This window comes from Nicotiana tomentosiformis, chromosome 2 (assembly GCF_000390325.3).
Source record: "Nicotiana tomentosiformis chromosome 2, ASM39032v3, whole genome shotgun sequence".
In the NCBI taxonomy this organism is placed as follows: domain Eukaryota; kingdom Viridiplantae; phylum Streptophyta; class Magnoliopsida; order Solanales; family Solanaceae; genus Nicotiana; species Nicotiana tomentosiformis.
In genome coordinates this window covers 46,217,068-46,239,475 of record NC_090813.1, presented here as the reverse complement: position 1 = coordinate 46,239,475, position 22,408 = coordinate 46,217,068, and positions in this window count along the sequence as shown.

Genomic DNA, 22,408 nt, shown 5'->3' with positions numbered 1-22,408 from the left:
GCCTAACACTACGCGTTCGCGAGGAGATGGTCGCGCTCGAGAAGGGTAATGCCCCCCCATCGCTTCGCGTTCGCGAAGAAGAAAAATCCAGCTGCCCAGTTTACTCTTCGCGTTTGCGAGAGTACCTTCGCGAACGCAAAGAAGAACATGCCAGAACACCTGCTGCAGCAAAATACCAGATTTTCAAAGTCCAAAACATTCCGTAGCCTATCCGAAACTCACCCGGGCCCTCGGGGTTCCAAACCAAATATGCACACAAGTTCTAAAATATCATATGAACTTGCTCAGGCAATCGAATCGCCAAGATAACACTTAGAACTACGAATCGGACAGCAAATCAAAGGATATTTCAAGAAAACTTTAAAACTTATATTTTTACAACCGGACGTCCGAATCACGTCAAATCAACTCCGATTCTCACGAAATTCGGCAGACAAGTCATAAATATTATAGGGAACCTATACTGGGCTCCGGAACCAAAATACAGACCCGAGGTCAATAAATCCAACATCAGTAATTTCTTAGAAATCATTAAGCTTTCAAGCTTTTAATTTTTCATCAAAATTCCATAACTCGGGTTAGGGACCTCGGAATTCGATTCCGGGCTTACACCCAAGTCCCAAATCATGATACGGACCTACCGAAAGTTTCAAAACACTGATCCGGATCCCTTTGCTCAAAATGTTGACCAAAGTCAACTTAGTTGAGTTTTAAAGCTCTATTTCCTATTTTAATCCATTTTCACATAAACACTTTCTGAAAAATTATACGGACTGCGCACACAAGTCGAGGAATGATAAATGGTACTTTTCGAGGTCTTAGAATACAGAATTACTTATTTAATTTAAAAATGACATTTTGGGTCATCACATTCTCCACCTGTAAAACGAACGTTCGTCCTCGAACTGAGTTAGAAAAAGTACATGAGCTGGAGAAAAGGTGTGGATATTTACTCCGCATGTCCGACTCGAACTCCCAGTTAGATGCCTCTACCGGCTGACCTCTCCATTGCACCCGAACTGAAGGATAACTCTTTGACCTCAACTGTCGGACTTGCTGGGCTAGAATAGCCACCGGCTCCTCCTCGTAAGTCAAATCTTTGTCCAATTGGACTGAGCCGAAATCTAACACATGGGACGTATCACCATGATATTTTCGGAGCATAGACACATGGAACACCGGATGAACCGCTGATAAACTAGGTGGTAATGCAAGCCTGTAGGCTACTTCACCCACCCTTTCATGAATTTCAAAGGGTCCGATATACCTAGGGCTGAAAGGAGCCCCTCCGGAGTCTGCACACCCCCAGTAAGCGCATGTACCTATTGAGTGTGAGTACTGAGGGTTGAGAGCCGAGTTTTGAGCTGTTGTGACGAGTTGAGTGACTGTTGCCCTGAGAGGATGTACTTGTTTTCTTTTCATTTGTTGATGCACTTAGTTGCTATCTATCATTGTTGTAAAATTCCTGAAAGATTCTATATCTGGATTACATAAACTTTAACTGTATAAAAATGATTGGACTTAAACTGCCGGATGTGAAAGCATGTCTATTCTTTGCTGGAATTATTGAAAATGAACTGTAATTGTATAGCTCGTCACTGCTTCTCAGTTCCTTATTTATTTCTATTACTTGCTAAGTTGGTTGTACTCATGCTACACCCTGCACTGCATGTGCAGATCCAGGTGTGTTTGATCATGGAGGGTGTTGAGTTCATACGTGATCGAGTACCGGAGACAACGAGGTAGCTGCCAGCGTCCGCAGACCTTGTCCCTCCTTATATGTTTTCTTTATTTTCTGTATTGATACTTATACACTGTTTTTATTAGACTGGATATCTAGATGCTCATGACTTGGTGACACCCCGATGTTTGGGGCTATCTTTTCGCATTTTATTTTGAATTTGACTCCGGTTTTTATAAAAATATCTGGTATGAAAAAGCTTTGAATTATCTTTTTTATGAAATATTGAAGTATTTTGAAAGGCCGGCTTGTCTAGTACCATCGATAGGCGCCATCACGACAGGTTAGAGTTTTAGGTCGTGACAGTATCTATGTTGTAAGCATGTGACTCGTAATTCGATAAGTTTCTTCCTGTATTATGGAGCGAGCCGAATGCCTCAGCAGTATAATAAATGCATCTATGGTTTGTGCCGCTCGACCCTCGGCAGTGTACACATTATTCGGGATCGGGACATACAACCTCGGCATAATCATGCATTATATCGCTAGTCGTCCGAATATTCACGAGATTATCCTTCCACCGATGCATGGCATTTTATATGGTATTCCTTATCCATTTGATACTGGCACTTGATGCATTTGAGCTATTGAGATAGAATACGAGACTGAGAAAAATTAGATCTTTAAAAGAAATTTATGGAAGATTGTGTAACTTAAAGTTTTACCCCATTATTGTTGTTGTGCTTCATACCGCTTATGATTTATCATATTGCTTTATTGGACCTCTAGTAAGTGTCGATGTCGACCCCTCGTCACTACATCTCCGGGGTTAGGCTAGATACTTACTGGGTACGTGTTGATTTACGTACTCATGCTACACTTCTGCACTAAATATGCAGGATCTGACAGGTTCAATTGGTGGATATCTTGATGCGTAGGTGCACCTGCTGAGGAGACTTTATGGTGAGCTACATTCTAAGCTATGTATCTGTCATGACCCAAAATTCCCACCTTCGGACCGTGATGGCGCCTAACATTTCACTTGCTAGGCAAGCCAACGTTAGAATAATATTAACCAATTTTTAAACAATTTTTAAATTATTAATAATCAAAGAAACAAATGCGGAAGCAAAGTTTGAAATATAGTGAATAATCCATAAATAAAACAACGGTGTCCTAAATACCATCCCAGAATTGGTGTCACAAGTGCACGAGCTTCTAGAATAAATAAAAATAAAGGTCTGAATAGAATAAAGATGTCTGAAAATAAGCACACAGCTAAAGTACAATAGATGGGGACTTCAGAACTGCGGACGCCATGCAGTTATACCTCAAGTCTCCTCTGATAGCTGAAATCCGAGCAAGTCTATGGTACGCCGCTGGGACCAACTCCAAAATCTGCACAAGAAGTGCAGAGTGTAGTATCAGTACAACCAACCCCATGTACTGGTAAGTGCTGAGCCTAACCTCGACGAAGTAGTGACGAGGCTAAGGCGGTTCACTTACATTAACCCGTACGCAATATTAGTAACAACAACAATAATAGGAATAAATCAGGTAATTCAATTATAATAATTGAAGGCAACTCAGCAGTCATAACCAATGATCATTTTCTTTATTTCTGTTGCAGCGTGCAACCCGCTCTCACAATATATCCACATTCAGTTCTGTTGCGGCGTGCAACCCGCTCCTCCAACATATTCATTTTAATCAAGTCAGTTGCGGCATGCAACCCGATCCTCCAATATTAACTTTTTAACAAGTCTGTTGTGGCGTGCAACCCGATCCTCCAATATTGACTTTTAATAAGTATGTTGCGGCGTGCAACCCGATCCTCTAATATTGACTTTTAATAAGTCTGTTGCGGCGTGCAACCCGATCCTCCAATATTGACTTTTAATAAGTCTGTTGCGGCGTGCAACCCGATCCTCCAATATATTCATTATAATCAATCATGTTGCGGCGTGCAACCCGATTCTCCAACACTTTTATTTACCAATTCTTATAGAAGAAATTTTCCCAATAAATGTAACAATTAATATAAAATTACAAGACAACAAGCATAAAATAATTATGGTTTAATTATGAAGCAAACAATGACAAATAGCAAATTATTATGAAAATCAGGGAGCAAATATGCAGTTTAATATTTATTATGCTAAATGTCAAATAATAATTAAGGCACATAATTCAAATAGCATGTAACAATTAATGCAGGAATTCAAGAATTTATATTTGCAAAGAATAAGAGAGAAACAATAATTATAATAATTAATTTATGATTAAAAATAATTTATAATTTTTCAAGTAAGCAGGCAAACAATTAATTTGACGACGTATAGACACTCGTCACCTCGCCTATACGTCGTTTACATGCAATTCACATAACAAACAATTTAAGGGTTCTATTCCTTCAAGTCAAGGTTAACCCCGACACTTACCTCGCTTTGTAAATTCCAATCAATTATTCAACTACAGATTTTCCTTTTAAATTTGCCTCCGAAAGATTCAAATCAATTCATAAACAATTCAATATATTCAATACTAATCATAGGAATTAATTCCATATGAATTTACAAATTTTCCGGATAAAAAAATTCGAAATTTATAATAGGATCGTGACTATCTGAAGCACTGGGAGATACATGAAGTGCTGAATGAAACGGTCTGGGAGGATGACCCCTACCAAAATTACCCCTGCCTCAAGACGAGGCACCACTATAACCACCAAACTGACAAGTCCCCTTATCGGACCTCTGCCCTCTTTCCTGTGCAAGAACCATCTTGATCCTCCTTGCTACATTAGCAGCCGCCTAAAAAGAAATATCACTTCCGGTCTCCTTAGCCATCTGAAGTCTGATAGGGTGAGTGAGTCCCTCAATGAACCTCCTCACTCTCTCTCCTTCCGTAGGTAGTAAAAGGAGAGCATGACGGGCCAAATCCACAAAACGGGACTCATACTGAGTAACAGTCATACTGCCCTACTATAGACGCTCAAATTGCTTGCGGAATTCCTCTCTCAGTGTGATAGGGAGGAACTTCTCCAGAAATAGCTAATAGAACTGCTCCCAGGTAAGTGCAGGCGATCCAACTAGTCGGGTCAATGTGTAATCTCTCCACCACCTCTTGGTGGAACCCGTCATCTGGAATACAGCAAAATCAACTCCATTGGTCTCAACTATACCCGTGTTTTGCAGCACCTCATGGCAGCGTTCAAGATAATCCTGTGGGTCCTCAGAAGGTGTACCACTGAAGTGAACTGGAAAGAGCTTAGTGAACTTATCCAGTCTCAATAAGGCCTCAAAAGACATGGCAGGCCTATCACCGCCATGTGCCGCAACAACTGGCTGAACTACCCCAACTGGCGGGGCTGCTGGAGCCTAATTCTAGGGAGCCATCTGCTCCGGGGCGGGAGTAGTAGGAGTTTGTTCTTCTCCCCCAGCCTGTGAGACGGCTAGTGCCACTGGAAATGTACCATTCTGGGCCACACCCTCCATAAGACTCACCAATCGGACTAGAGCGTCCTGAAGCACTGGAGTGGCTATGAATCCTTCCAGGACCTGAACTGGTCAAACTGGTACATTCTGAATTGGGACCTCTTCCTGAAGGTCTATCTGAGGTTCTTCAACGGGTACAGCTGCTCAAGCTCTGGACTGAGCTCTACCTCGACCTCAGCCTCAGCCTCTAGCACGACCTCAGCCTCGACCTCTACCCCTGGCCATAGTTGCCACCAGGGGTTCTGGTCCCTGTCCATCGGTAAAAGTATTACGCGTTCTCACCATCTGCGAGAGAATAAGAGTAAAATGGTTCAATCATCAATGATAGAATAAAATTGCCCGACAGAATAAGTAAGAAGTGATATTGTTCCTAAACTTCATAGCCTCTGAGAGATAAGTACAGACGTCTCCGTACCGATCCTTCAGACTGTACTAAGCTTGCTCGTGACTCATGAAACCTATGTAACCTAGTGCTCTGATACCAACTGTCACGACCCGAAATTCCCACCTTCGGACCGTGATGGCGCCTAATATTTCACTTGCTAGGCAAGCCAACGTTAGAATAATATTAACCAAGTTTTAAACAATTTTTAAATTATTAATAATCAAAGAAACAAATGTGGAAGCAAAGTTTGAAATATAGTGAATAATCCATAAAAAAGATAACGGTGTCTAAATACCATCCCAGAATTGGTGTCACAAGTGCACGAGCTTCTAGAATAAATATAAATAAAGGTCTGAATAAAATAAAGCTATCTGGAAACAAGCACACAGCTAAAGTACAATAGATGAGGACTTAAGAACTGCGGACGCCATGCAGTTATACCTCAAGTCTCCTCTGATAGCTGAAATCCGATAAAGTCTATGGTACGCCGCTGGGACCAACTCCAAAATCTGCACAAGAAGTGCAGAGTGTAGTATCAGTACAACCGACCCCATGTACTGGTAAGCGCTGAGCCTAACCTCGACGAAGTGGTGACGAGGCTAAGGCAGTTCACTTACATTAACATGTACACAATATTATTAACAATAACAATAATAGGAATAAATCAGGTAATTCATTTATAATAATTGAAGGCAACTCAGCAGTCATAACCAATTATCATTTTCTTTATTTCTGTTACAGTGTGCAACCCGCTCTCACAATATATCCACATTCAGTTCTGTTGCGGCGTGCAACCCGCTCCTCCAATATATTCATTTTAATCAAGCCTGTTGCGGCGTGCAACCCGATCCTCCAATATTAACTTTTTAACAAGTTTGTTGCGGCGTGCAACCCGATCCTCCAATATTAACTTTTTAACAAGTCTGTTGCGGCGTACAACCCGATCCTCCAATATTGACTTTTAATAAGTCTGTTGCGGCATGCAACCCGATCCTCCAATATTGACTTTTAATAAGTCTGTTGCGGTGTGCAACCCGATCCTCCAATATTGACTTTTAATAAGTCTATTGCGGCGTGCAACTCGATCCTCCAATATTGACTTTTAATAAGTCTGTTGCGGCGTGCAATCCGATCCTCCAATATATTCATTATAATCAATCATGTTGTGGCGTGCAACCCTCTCCTCCAACATTATTATTTACCAATTCTTATAGAAGAATTTTTCCCAATAAATGTAACAATTAATATAAAATTACAAGACAACAAGAATACAATAATTATGGTTTAATTATGAAGCAAACAATGACAAATAGCAAATTATTATGAAAATCAGGGAGCAAATATGCAGTTTAATATTTATTATGCTAAATGTCAAATAATAATTAAGGCACATAATTTAAATAGCATGTAACAATTAATGCAGGAATTCAAGAATTTATATTTACAAAGAATAAGAGAGAAACAATTATTATAATAATTAATTTATGATTAAAAATAATTTACGATTTTTCAAGTAAGCAGGCAAACAATTAATTTGACGACGTATAGACACTCGTTACCTTGCTCGTCGTTTACATGCAATTCACATAACAAACAATTTAAGGGTTCTATTCCCTCAAGTCAAGGTTAACCCCGACACTTACCTCGCTTTGCAAATTTCAATCAATTATTCAACCACAACTTTTCCTTTTAAATTTGCCTCCGAAATCTTCAAATCTATTCACAAACAATTCAATATATTCAATACTAATCATAGGAATTAATTCCATATGAATTTATAAATTTTCCGGGTAAAAAAATCTAAAATTCATTAAAATATTCAGCAGTGGGACCCACATCTCAAATCCCCAAAATACTCACGAAATCCAAACACCCGTTTCGATACGAGTTCAACCATACCAAATTTGTCCAATTCCGATATCAAATGGACCTTCGAATCTTAATTTTTCGTTTTGGAAAAGTTTTACAAAAATTCTAATTTCTTCCATCGAAATCCGAAATAAATAATGAATATAGACATGGATTTGTGAAATACAATCACTATATGGTAAAGAACACTTACCCAGTCTGAAATCGTAAAAAACTCCTTTGAAATCGCCCCTAAGCCGAGTTATAATTGAGGGTTTGTGAAAAATGAAAAAAATCCTGTTTTTGGTTCTGTTTTAAGTCACAGGGGTCAGGCCTTCTTCGCGTTCGCGAAGGGCCTGTCGCGTACGCGAGGAGTAGCAGCCCGTGGATTTCGCGTTTGCGAGTCCTCCTTCGCGTTCGCGAAGGGCCTGTCGCGTTCGCGAGGAGTAGCAGCCCGTAGCTTTCGTGTTCGCGAGTCCCCCCCTCCCCCCGGCCTTCGCGTTCGCGAGGCATAGCTCGCATTCGCGCTGAAGGAATGATCGACCCTCCCCCAGGTGTGCCTAACGCTACACGTTCGCGAGGAGATGGTCGCGTTCGCGAAGGCTAATGCCTCCCATCGATTCGCGTTCGCGAAGAAGAAAAATCCAGCTGCCCAATTTACTCTTCGCGTTCGCGAGAGTACTTTCGTGAACGCGAAGAATAACATGCCAGAACACCTGCTGCAGCAAAATACCAGATTTTCAAAGTCTAAAATATCCCGTAGCCTATCCGAAACTCACCCGAGCCCTCGGGGCTCCAAACTAAATATGCACACAAGTTCTAAAATATCATATGAACTTGCTCGCGTGATCGAATCGCCAAGATAACACTTAGAACTACGAATCAGACACCAAATCAAAGGAAGTTTTCAAGAAAACTTTAAAACTTATATTTTTACAACCGGACGTCCGAATCGCGTCAAATCAACTCCGATTCTCACCAAATTTGGCAGACAAGTCATAAATATTATAGTGGACCTATACCGGGCTCCGGAACCGAAATACGGACCCGAGGTCAATAAATCCAACATCAGTAATTTCTTAAAAATTATTAAGCTTTCAAGCTTTTAATGTTTTATCAAAATTCCATAACTCGGGTTAGGGACCTCGGAATTCAATTCCGGGCATACGCCCAAATTCCAAATCACGATACGGATCTACCAGAATTTTCAAAATACTGATCCGGATCCGTTTGCTCAAAATATTTATCAAAGTCAACTTAGTTGAGTTTTAAAGCTCTATTTTTTATTTTAATCTATTTTTCACATAAAAACTTTTCGGACAATTGTACGGACTGTGCACGCAAGTCGAAGAATGATAAATGGTGCTTTTTGAGGTCTTAAAACAGAGAATTACTTATTAAATTTAAAAATGATATTTTGGGTCATCACAGTATCGCAACCCACAAAATCTCCATCGTACTATTTACTCTATCATGTCTTACTTACATTCCAGGCAGATGTTGTACTATTATCGTACTTCTTAGTAAATACTCATGAACTTATGACACCGAATTTTGGAATGTTCTAGATGTTGTTTGTGATTTTGCTTAGCAATTACACACTTTTATTATCTATTCTATTTGAAGTGTAAGTTTTGATGATTTTAATGCATTTATTTCTTTATCTAATAAAACTCACAATTTCAAAAATAATAAAATGCACAATCAAGTTGGTAGTTCACCGTTGGCTTGCATAACGGTGACGTTGGGCGCCATCACGACCTATAGTAAATTTTGGCTCGCGACAATTGTTGATCACATTTAGCTAACTCAATAAAGGAAGAAACTATATAAAAGTTCCTAATCATCTCTATCAATAAACTCAATAAAAAATTTAACTTAATTAATATAAATCACTATTGCAAAAGTAGAATCCAGAGTACATTTAGATTAATTTACTCTTTTGTTGTTTTGGAGTGAGTTTTTTCTGTCCACGCTTATAAGCATGTATCCAGATTGTATGTCCCGATGCATCCGGAAATTGCCTTCTTATGTAGGTAAGAGTGTATGCCTGAAATTAAATTTGATGGACTCAAAAGGATATGTGTGTTAATAGTATTTTAGAAGGAGTCAAAATATATAATACATGTTAAATGTCAAAACTAAAATTTATTCTTTCATCTGTTTCGACTGATGTTTAGTTTCTATATGTGTCCATAGACAGGTCTCATTTTATTAAAGGTAAGCCCGCCTTGATTCAAAATATTAGTGATCTATAATCTTTAAAAAACTTTTATAAGCAAACAAAATAATTGTTTAAATAAGAAACTGAGTATTTTAGTTTTTCATTTCTATTGCAAATTTAAATATTTGGATTTAAAAAATTGAAAACGTAGAGAAGAGATTTTTATTATTTCACCAGGGTGACTTAGATAAAATAATTACACATCTATTATTTGCATCCAAGATAATAACTCTAACAGTTTAATAAAGCACATGTACTTTTAAATTTCTAATTATACAATTAAAGTTATTTTCACAAGAAATTTGACAAAATTATTAAGTATAAATTTCTTACCTAACTTTTATGTTACAATTGTCAAAATATTTCATAATATGTTATACAAGGAGTTTGCTACTTATTAGTACATTTTATATATAAGATGAATATTGCTTATTACATAGGAACTCCGAGTTCTGATTGAAGCTTATCTGTGATTGTTTGTTGTCATCTAGTTACTTTTGGAGTTGTAGGAGTTTTACTTTCCCTGAGATGGGAGAATGTCCAGCTCTCAGTCAATTTTTTTTTTTTTTTTTTGTACATAATGCTTACTTCCTAATTAAATATCTATAATTATCAAAAAGTAAAATAAATATAAATAATAAATCGTCCGAGAATAATTACAATAGTTTCAAAATAATTTTCAATTTTGTTAGGAATATATAATAAATTGCATTCCTATTCAAATTAAATTCACCTATCAAAAGGTTTATAATGTCGACACGAATAAAATCTTTTAGAAATTTTTAGATACATCTCTGATATGTATGATTTTTTTGGGAGGTTAAATCTCTAGAAAAACAAATCCTCCCAAAAATATTTTTTGGATTTGTAGATATATTTTGCAGAAGGATATAGAAGAAGAAGAAATAATATGCACGTAGCTAGGAAAAGCTCTCGGCCATGTTACGTTAGGGTTTACTAACATTTTCCCAATTTTAGATGACGAGAAAGAAAAGGAAACCGGGTCCGGCGCCGGCCTCGCCCAAAACTCCGAGCTGGCCTCTAGGAAGATAACACCAGAGTCAGGTGTTCCCCAGACCTTAGCACCGATTAAATTAGGCCATTGGATTCCAGGAATGGGGAGTGCTCCCACAATGGTACAAACAGGTCCCCAACGAGACACTGCAGAAACTCCTCCGGAGCCTGATGTAGGGGCTTTAAATGCGGTGAGGAAATTGACTTTCTCTGCCACATCTAGTGGAGTTAAGCCTACAATGGCTGAAGTAGTTAAAGGAAATAGAGAGCAACAAACGGGATTAAAGCTTGATTACTTCTCACCTGTAATGAAAGATGGAGTGAAAGTAGTCAAGCTAAATCCCATGAGATAGTTGACTAGAATCAGAAGTGGAGTCTAGCATTAATTGGTTATGTTATTGGTGGTAACCCTACTTTCAAGGAAATGCTGAAATTTGTATATGGAGTCTGGAACTTCGTCAATACACCTCATGTATTCCTTCATAATAATGGGTACTTCATTTTAAAATTTGAGAATGAGGAAGATAAAGCAATGATTCTCCAATAAGGACCATACACATTCAATTATGGGCCATTTATTCTTAAACAGTGGGATCCAGAGTTCCAAATGAATAACGAACCTTCTAAAATTGTTCCTATGTGGGTTATGTTCTCAAATTTGCCAATTCAGTTCTGGACCCCTAGTAATTTGGGTAGAATAGCAAGCTGTCTTGGGAAACCTATATGTACTGATAAGTTAACTGCTCAAGAGCAAAGGAATGCTTATGCTAGGATATTGATTAAGATGGATATATCCCAGCCTTTTCCTGATTCAATCTCCCTTGAACTACCTAATGGAAAGTACTGCTCACAATCTACTGAGTATGAATGGAAGTCCATATATTGCCAAGATTGTTTGAAAGTAGGTCATACCATAGGGAAATGCAAGGAGTGACCAGAAGAACCTAAACAGTCTCAACAAAATAACAAAAAAGAAACAAAAAGAGTTGGAATGGAAAGCTAAGGATGTTCCTAATCAGATAGGGGATACTCAGACTAATGTTTAAGTAACTGAGTAAGATACTAGCAAGGAGTATTCTAAAGATGAATAAGAAGCTAAAAGAGGTTGGCAACAGCATAGGAAGCTAATTGACAGGGGAAAGAAAGCAATGCCAATATCTACTGATAAACAATAACGAATTGATGAACTGGAACTCATGCTCAGAAGGAATCAATTTAGTACTTTGAGAATACAACCAGGGGTTATCACTAATAAAGTGGTAAGGGGCACTAGTCTAACCAAGCAACCCCCATGATCTTTGGATCATGGAACATTTGAGGACTAAATAAGCCTTTCAAGAAGAAGGAATTCAAATCCTTTCTGCTTAAGAATAAAGTGGCTCTTTTGGGCTGCCTTGAGACAAAAGTTAAGGCTAGAAGAGCAGGGAATATTCAAAGGAAGTTAGGGGCAGAGTGACAGGTTTACTGTGATTATGTAGGCTGCCCAAATGGAAGAATATGGGTTTGCTGGAAACCACAATAGGTGGAAGTGGATATCTAGTACTCAAAGCCTTAGATTGTTCATTGTAAGGTAAAATATCTGGAGACAAGTGAGATCAATCAACAGTATGATGGTCAAACCTTGGACTATTCTTGGTGATTTTAACACTATATTATCTGTTAATGATAGAATTAATGGAGCACCAGTTCAATAGATACAAAATACAAGATTTTCAAGACTGTGTTGATGAGATTGGGCTGGGTCAGATCAGAAGGAAGGGATGCCAGTACTCTTGGTGTACAAGAGGGATCCTGGAGATAGGATTTATAGCCTAATAGATTGGGCATTTGGCAATGCTCAATGGATTAGCATGTATAAGAGTATAGAAGCTTATTATCTAAACCCTGGTTGTTCAGACCGCTCTCCTATACTTCTTACTACTAATATTGTCAAACAAAAGCTCCCAAAACCATTCAGCCTCCTCAATGTTCTATTGAAACAACAATCATTCAAAGATGTGGTGCAGTCTGTATGGGAATCCAATATACCTGGGTATGCTATGTATGTAGTATGCAAGAAGTTAAAGCACATAGAACTTGCTGTGAAATAGATGAGCCAAGAGATGAATAAGCTAGATAAGAAAATTGTGGACCTGCAAGCAAAGCTCAAAGATACTCAGGAAGAACTGGAAGCAGACCTGTATAACGCTCAAATGATTGTGGATGAGAAAGAGTTAATGCTGGAATTGGAGAAATGGTCTACAATACAGGAGGCAGTCCTTAGACAGAAATTCAGATCTGTTTGGATCACACATGGTGATTCAAATTCTAAGTTTTTCTATGCTCAACTCAAAGCTAGGCATTCCAGGAACAATATTACAACTATATGCAATGAGCATGGCGTAAAACTAACAGATCCTAAGCAGGTGTAGCAAGAATTCATAGCATTTTTTCAACAGTTGTAGGAATGCAGAGCACAAGAACTACCCTGTTTGAATACACACACTGCCAAGGATGGTCCTTGCTTGCAGAGGGAACAACAAAAGTTGCTGATTCAACCTATCATAAGGTTGGATATTCCCTAGGCACTGAGAGAGCTACCAAATGATAAGGCTCCAGGGGTAGATGGTTTCAATGTAGAATTCTTTAAAGAATACTATAATGTGATAGGGGAGGATGTAAGTTAAGTTGTCTTACAGTACTTTGAATGTGGGAAAATGCTGAGAGAGCCAACTGTACTACTCTTACCCTAGTGCCAAAGGTGACAAATCCTACTTGTGTAAAGGAATACAGGCCCATAGCATGTTGTACAACTTTATATAATCTTATAGCAAGAATTCTCACTGCTAGACTCAAAATGGTAGTAAATCAAATAGTTGGAGCTTCACAATCAGCATTTATAGTAGGAAAGAGGATCCTAGATAATGTAATTGTGGCACATGAGCTTGTTAAAGGTTATACACAAAAACGAATCTCTCCTATATTTATTATCAAAGTTGATATAATGAAGGTATATGACTCGGTGGAATGGGACTTCCTTAAGGTTGTTCTTCTAGAATTTGGATTTCTTGGAAAATTTGTTGGGTGGATCATGGAGTGTGTGACTACTGTGAGCTATTCCATTTTAATAAATTGTGGAATCACTCCAAATATTATGGCAAAGAAAGGACTGAGACAGGGTGATCCCATGTCCCTATATCTATTTGTCTTGGTCATGGAATACCTTAACAGATCCTTAAAACAGTTACAGCATAACTGTAACGACTCGACCGGTCGTTTTGAGCTCTACACGTCATTCAGTGGATTGAGTCCTTGAGTAGCTTCACTTTAGGTATTATGACTTGTACGCGTGGTCGAAATTAAATTTTGGGAAGTTCGGAGTTGATTCAGAAGGAAAATTCTCATTTCGGAAGCTTAAGTTGAAAGGATTGGCTAAGGTTTGACTTTTAAGTAAATGACCTCAGAATCGGAATTAGAAAATTTCAACAGGTTCGTAGGATAATTTTGGACTTGGGCATATGTCCGGATCGTGTTTTGGATGAGCCGGGAGTGTTTCAGCGCTTATTGTGGAAAGTTAGCATTTTGGAAGAGTTTCATAAATTTGGGTTGAAGTGTATTTTGATGTTATCGATGTCTATTTGGGATTTCGAGCCTGAGAATAGCTCTGTATGGTGATTCTAGTTTTAGAGGTACATCCGGATGTTGATTTGGAGGTCCGTAGGTCATTTCGGGATCAATTGGCAAAAGTTAGAAATTTGGATGATTTTGAGAAGTTTGACCGGGAGTGGACTTTTTGATATCGGGGTCGGATTCCGACCTTGATATCGGCATGATTGGTGCAGTGAGCGGCATGGGGACTAGAAGCTGAAGGTCACGGTTGCGGTTCAGTATTGATAGATTGTTACGAGCTCGGATGAGCATGAGTGAATTTAGATGTTCAGAGTAAGCTGACATTTTCTTTAGTGTCACGTGAGAATGGTATTCTGTGGAAGAGGCTTTGTGTATTGACTTGCAGATTTTTTATTCATTTTACAGAATTTGAACGGTTTGTGATATGGATGTGCGAACCTTACTACCTGAGCGGAAGGTCGTGGGAGTGTACCCCACGGGAGATTTGTATACGTGTGACATGTTGGTCACTTGATTGTTACAGATTGAAACCAGGTAGGAGGTTATGGTAATATCGCAAATGTGAGAGTTTATGCCATTGAGGCGTTCTATTCCTTGGGTGTGGACCGTGTGAGTTTGTTCCGAATTTGATGGTTGTTCTTATGTGTCATGAATAGTTCATTGTGGGTCCTTGAAAGGTTATTTGCCTAGCATGGTATGATCAAAATCGGATTGAGATCCGTTGATGGGTCTAGATGTGGATGTGTGCTCTACACCAGGTCGGGTAAGTTCATTTAGCATAGCGTTTCTTATGTAGGATTCTTTGGGCATTGGATGTTATTCTCAACGTCAGGTATTCCATGTAACCCTCTACTGTGCCATTTGGATTGTGAGACGGCTTGAATATTCGCACATGTGAGGTGGTGCCATGTAGCTTGTGGTGTTGTATGAGCAGGATGGCTCTCGAGTTGCAGGTCATTCATCGCACCTTAGTTGTGCTTGGGCTTTTTTGCGTATGGCACTATCCGTCTAGCCAGGGTTGTACTTTTACACATGGTGTGCTCGTGGTCGATATTTAGGTAATTCGTAGGTATGAGCATTTTGGCTTGATGGGTACTTCCTCATTTATTGTCATGTATGGATCGAGTGTATCACCGCCACGGGTATGTTGTTTGGATCGGGTTGCACGCTGCAACTGTGAGATGTTGAGTACGGTTCCATATATTTACTCTTGTGTACTTTGTTTTCCATTCTCTGAGAACGGTTCATAGTGTCTATTCGGCCGTGTATTTCGTTGCGCTCGCTGGGAAGTTCCTTTCTAGAGTTCATTTTTCCTTATCTATCGCATTCGATTTGGTAGCTTGCCGGCGCATTATTGGCGTCATATGAGATTTTGGGTAGTGTTCGAGATGGCTTATTGCCTGAGCAGCTTGTACTGGGTGAGACGAGATTATTGGACCTGGGATCAGTGCAATCTGATTTATATAAGGTACATTAAAGAGAAGATATCGTTGTTCAGTTCAAAATAAGGTATTGGCTCTTGTCAGGAAGAGAGACCCTATAATTTATGGTTTGGGCAGGTGGCTATGAGTTCCTGTGCATCTCTTTCATCGTTGTAGTATTGTGAGGGTTGAGACCGGGTTTATATGTGTTATGAGATATACCACGGGCATCGGGTCGGTGAAATTGCAGTTGTTGTGCTTGGAGAGGGATTACCATGGTCAAAAGAGTTATGCAATGCATTGTGGGGTATCCGTATGGGTGCTTGATCATGTGTTGGTTCAGCGTGTGTAGATTGATACGGTGTTCGTATCTTAGAATCGGGTATCGGGGAGAATTTCGGATGTTGGAATTTAGTTCTAAAGCTTGTTAGCTAAGGTAGCAGGAAGGATTTTCAGTCTGGCTCAAGCAAAGGTGCTCACATGGGTTGTGGTGGCACGGGTAGGTGCACGAGGTGTTAAACAGTAATTTTAGACAACTCCGAAGCAGCTCTTAGTATGTTCGAGGATGAACGTATGTTTAAGTGGGAGAGAATGTAATGACCCGTCCGGTCGTTTTGATCTCTAGCGTGTCATTCAGCGGTTTGAGTCCTTGAGTAGCTTTACTTCAGGTATTATGAGTTGCACGTGTGGTCGGAATTGAATTTTGAGAAGTCGGAGTTGATTTGAAAGGAAAATTCTCATTTCGGAAGCTTAAGTTGGAAGGATTGACTAAGGTTTTACTTTTGAGTAAACGACCTCAGAATCGGGATTTAAAAGTTCCAACAGGTTCGTATGATGATTTTGGACTTGGGCGTATGTCCGGATCGGGTTTTGGATGACCCGGGAGCATTTCAACGCTTATTGTGGAAAGTTAGCATTTTGGAAGAATTTCATAAATTTGGGTTGAATTGTATTTTAATGTTATCGATGTCCGTTTTGGATTCGGAGACTGTGAATAGCTCCGTATGGTGATTGTGGTTTTAGGGGCGTGTCCGGATGTTGATTTGGAGGTCCGTAGGTCATTTCGGCGTAAATTGGCAAAAGTTGGAAATTTGGATGATTATGAAAAGTTTGACCGGGAGTGGATTTTTTAATATCGGGGTCGGATTCCGATTCCGGAAGTGGGAGCAGGTCCGTAATGTCGATTATGACTTGTGTGCAAATTTTGAGGTTAATCGGACTTGATTCGATATGTTTCGGCACAAGATATAGTATTTGGGAATTTGGAAATTTATAAGTTTGATTCGAGGCGCGATTCATGATTTTTATGTTGTTTGACATAATTTAAGGCTTCGACTAAGTTCGTATTGTATTTTAGGGACGTGTTGGTATATTTGGTTAAGGTCCCGAGGGCCTCCGGTGGATTCCGGGTGGTCAACAGATCGAGTTTGGACTTGGAAGAAAGGCTGAAGCAGCTGTCTTCTGGTGTATCGACACCTTCGAGGTATTGGCCGCAGGTGCGGAGCCGTAGAAGCGGCCAAGAGAGACGCAAATGCGGATTTTGTTGGGCAGTGCTGAGACCGCAAATGCGGCAATCCCACCATAGAAGCGGGACCACACCTGCGGAGTTGGCAGCACAGAAGCGTGGGCGCAGATACGCATGAGGGCCGCAGAAGTGGCCAGCGACCTTGGCTTGGTTGCTCGCAGGTGCGAGACTTGGAGCCACAGAAGCGGCTGCAGTAGAAGCGACCTTCTCACCGCAAAAGCAAAATTGGTGCTGGGCAGTGAGGCTTCTTTAAAACAGGGGTTTGGCCCATTTTCATCTCATTTCGTCCATGGGTGCCGATTTTGGAGTGCCATCTTCATCAACTATAATAGGGTAAGTGATTTCTTCATATTATGAGTTAAATACATGGTTTTTATGTGGATTCAAGCATGAAAATTGTTAGAAAATGTGAGATTTTGAAAGAAACCTAGAAATTAATATTTTGAAATTTTTACCACGAAATTGGACATGGAATTTAGAATAAATCATTTATTTGAGTTAGTATTATTAAGGGTAAAGTTTATATTCGAAAAGTTTCGGAATCCGGGCACGTGGGCCTGATGGTTTATTTTATAGACTCTTCGAGTGGAGTTGAGAATTGTTTAAATTGATTAATTATGGGTATTAGAATGTATTTTGATTGGTTTGCACGTTGTTTGAATAGTTTTGGATCGGCGGGCTTTGGTTTGAGGTGTTAGAGTGGCCTTAGAGCCGGTTTTGGAACTTCTGAGCGAGGTAAGTCTCCTGTCTAACTCTGTGAGGGAGAAAATACCCCTAGGTGATGTATTTGTTATGTGTTACTTATTGCAGGGGGTTACGTATGCACAAAGTGACGAGAATCCGTGCGTAGCTAGATTCATGTTATGTACGAGTAGACTTAGGCTCACACCATGCTATAGCTGTACTACTTGAGTTGTTTCCTGTCTATTAAAGTCCTTTATTTTTACGATGCGACTTGAGACTAGACTTGTGTAGAGTGATAGACTTGCTTTTGTTGAGATTTGATGGGCTTCATGACTAGCCGTGGAATAATTGTACTCCTTGTACGAATTTATCCCGCATCATGTGTTTTCAATGAAAGGTTTTCCTTAAAAAACATTTATAACTCACACGTCTATTCGTGAGTGGGGTCAATGACCATTAAAGCTTCTTATTCTAATGGGATCTGGTCGTTCGCCTCGGAAGGATTATGTACCACACTCTCATGGGAGTAGGCCGTTCGCCTCGACAGTACAATAGATGCATCTATGGTTCGTGTCGTTCGACCCTCGGTAGTGCACATATTATGATGGGATCGAGTCGTTCGCCTCGGCAGTTCTGTAAAGTACTATCATGGAATCGTGCGTAATAATTGACAAGAAGTTAGTGTATCTATGAGTCTTCCCGATCTGAATCATGATGACCTATCTGGTGAGGTCCATTATATATTTATGCTCCGGTTGAGGAGGTAATTTCTAATTGAGAGCTTGAGCCTATCGTGGAGAGGAATTTCGTATCACGTATTTACACTTATTTATTTCGTTTGTTTACTCTGCCCCATATCTGTTTACTTCTTATTATAACTATCTTATTGGACCACTAGTAAGCGTCAATGTTGACCCCTTGTCACTACTTCTCTGGGGTTAAGCTAGATGCTTACTGGGTACGCGTTGATTTACGTACTCATGCTACATTTACTGTACATTTTTGTGCAGGTACATATATGTTTGGTGGTCTTTTGGGCGCAGAGACACGGATGTTGCGGGTACTTACCGTGAGGTGCATTTCATGTTACGATCCACAGCCTGCAGAGTCTCCATCAGAGCTATTTATATTCTCCTATCTAATTTGTATTCCTGACAGATGTTGTATTTTATTACATTTCCTAGTAGATGCTCATACACTTGTGACACCGGGTTTTGGGGGTTCCTAAGGGTGGTTCATCATTGTAATTCGCGTAAATATCATGATTTACCCTGTAAGTTCTATTTCATACTGTTTAATTAAATGAGAATTTTCATTTCAAAATACTAAAATGAATAATTAGGTTAATCATTCACCGTTGGCTTGCCTGACGGCGGTGTTAGGCGCCATCACGACCTTTAGTGGATTTTGGGTCGTGACAGCTTGGTATCAGAGCATTAGGTTCACTTGGGTCTCACGATTCATGAACAAGTCTAGTAGAGTATTGCGGATCGGTACGGAGACGTCTGTACTTATCTTCGAGAGGCTACAAGGCTGTTAAGAGCACTTCCCTTCTTGATTCCTCATCGTGCGATTTGATTCCTTCAAGGCTTATGCCTTATTTCATTCCTATTCATTCTTGTACGGTGTCGAGCACTCGTGTCAATTAGGCATTGAGGAATTGCAGTGGTACTACAGATGTGGAGCAGGATGTTTTGCCCTGCGCATTCGAGCAAGTTATTATCGTCTTTTTGCGGAGGGATGTTCTGTCATTTCAACTCAGTAGCTGTATTTTTTATGGGATCGAGGCTACGCGCAGATTGCTATGATGTTGAGACATTGTTATCGCACAGTGTTGATGTAATGGTGGGGTATTTGTTTATGTGTCGAGGCAGTGAATAACTTGAAAGGAGGATTTCTCAGCGCATAATTTAGAGGTTCAGCATTTATTTCCAGCAAATGAAAGACAATCGGACTATGAATATTCAGGTTTAAGTTGATGGAGTAACGAGACTTGGTATTTTCGAGCGTAATGGAATTTTCATCGGTGATGTGGTGTTGTTGTCCTTGTTTAAATGCATTAAATTCGCCGGTGTTATGGTCTTCTTCAATTTTGCCTTCGGGGCAGCGCGTTTTGAAATGGTGCTTGAGAAGCGGTTGTTGGGGATGGCAGTGTGTAGCGATTTGGAAAATTGAATTGGTGTTTCTAATGTTGATGGCTCAGGAAAGATGATCTTCGAGGAGGCTTAGAGTTGGAAGCAATTTATTAGTTCAGGTGCTACAGAGATGGATTTTGATCTGATGCAACATTTAGGTTGCGAAGAATGAGGAAGGACATGTAGGAGGTCTTTTGCGGTGGTTGAATGACTAGAAGGTCAAAGTATGAAGAGCGGAAGTCGAGAAGTTGCTTAAAGGAGAGGGTTTAACCAAAGTGGGAGAGTGGCAGAGTAGCATATGGGTTATGCAGTAGGGTAGCCACACGCCTTGAGGAAGGTTTAGAGTAATTTGGGAATTCATGGTAGACAGTGACTAGGTCCACGGATTTTATTTGGATGCAACATGACTTCGAGTTTGGGATATATTGTTGTACTTTCAGTTGATGTCAATGGCGAAAGAGGAATCTTGGTGGGTTCCAAGGTTATGTAATTGTAGCTTCAAGCTAAGTGGGGGATCCCCACCGTCTACGATTGGATTGCGTGGTTGTCTACTTGCGCGGTTGCTGGTTATTAATGTATTGGTGGGTTATTACGACTAAGGAAAAAAAACATCAGTGGTGATTCAAGCAAAGGATTTGAGGAATGTGTGCTATATTTGGCCTTATCGATTCATGCTCAGGTTTTGGGAAGACTTTGAGTTTATGCTTCATATAGATGTGATGTACAAGGAAAGTGATTCAGTCGGGTGCTTCTTGATAGGGTGTTCGTGTCCTAGCAGAGACTTGGAGTTGATTATATTCGGGACCAAGTTAGAGTGGATGACTCTCAACAACGGTCCTAGCGGATTCAAAATTTAAGCATGGTGTAAGGATTTCGACTCCGTGGCATTGTTAAGTATCGAGCTTTTGCAGTGGATTTTGAGAGGGACTTAGAGTGTTCTATATTATCATCGGCCTTCGGTGCAGCATTGGAAAAATAGGAGAAAATAACTTCGGATTCGTAAAGAGATTATTGGAAGGGGTGTACCAGTTGGAGATGCTATTGTGCGCGTAAGGAGAATATGAGATGATTCATGAGTAATAAGATGATGTGGTCTCGCGATACGGGTCACTCGGGACGAGTGCGGATTTGGTTCGTTACGTTTGAATGGAGCTATTATTATTATTTCTAAGGCATGTCGAGAATAAAAGAAGTTGGGTCGGTTAGTAATGGTTGAATCAGTGTGATCGTGGTTGCGATCAGTTTCTTCAGTGTGAAGTTATACATGTAGTTTGTGGTTATACACTTGGGCTTGAGCGCCACCACGACTTGGTTGATTTGGGAGGTATTTGATTCAAATGGCTTTATTGTGTAAATGGATTCCAGAAGAGTTATGACGGTCTAGATCACGACTTGAGGTTTTTATTTTCTGCGGTTTGAGAATTCAGTTATGTGTTGTGTTGGTTCTTCTGAAATTAGCTGAGTGAAAAGTTTTCTAGCCAAGGAAGTGTTTACTTTATTAGTAGTTCAAGAGTTATGATGAGATCTGGTAATCTCGTATAGCGGCATGATAGGTGCAGTGAGCGGCATAGGGACTAGAAGCTGAATGTCATAGTTGCAGTTTGGTGTTGATAGATTGTTACAAGCTCGGATGAGCAGGAGTGAATTCAGATGTTCATAGTAAGATGACATTTTCTTTAGTGTCACCTGAGAATGGTGTTCTGTGGAAGAGGCTTTGTGTATTGACTTGCGGATTTTTGATTCATTTTACAGAATTTGAACGGTTGGTGGTATGCATGTGCAAACCTTACTACCTGAGCGGAAGGTCGTGGGAGAGTACCCCACAGGGGATTTGTATAAGTGTGACATGTTGGTCACTTGATTGTTACATATTGAAACCAAGTATGGTGGTTATGGTAATATCGCAAATGTGAGAGTTTATGCCAACAAGGTGTTCTATTCCTTGGGTGAGGACCGTGTGAGTTTGTTCCGAATTTGATGATTGTTCTGATGTGTTATGAATAGGTCATTGTGGGTCCTTGAAAGGTTATTCGCCCAGCGTGGTATGATCAGAATCATCTTGAGGTCCGTTGATGGGTCTAAATGTGGATGTGTGCTCTACACCAGGCCGGGTAGGTTTATTTAGGATAGCGTTTCTTATGGAGGAGTCTTCGGATATTGGATGTTATTCTCGTCGTCAACTATTCCATATAACCCTCTACTATACCATTTGGGTTGTGAGACGGCTTGAATATTCGCACGTGTGAGATGGTGTCGTGTAGCTTGTGGTGTTATATGAGCAGGATGGCTCTCGAGATGCACGTCATTCATCGCACCTTAGTTTTGCTTGGGTTTTGTAGAGTATGGCGCTATCCGTGTCCCCAGGGTTGTACTTTTGCACTTGGT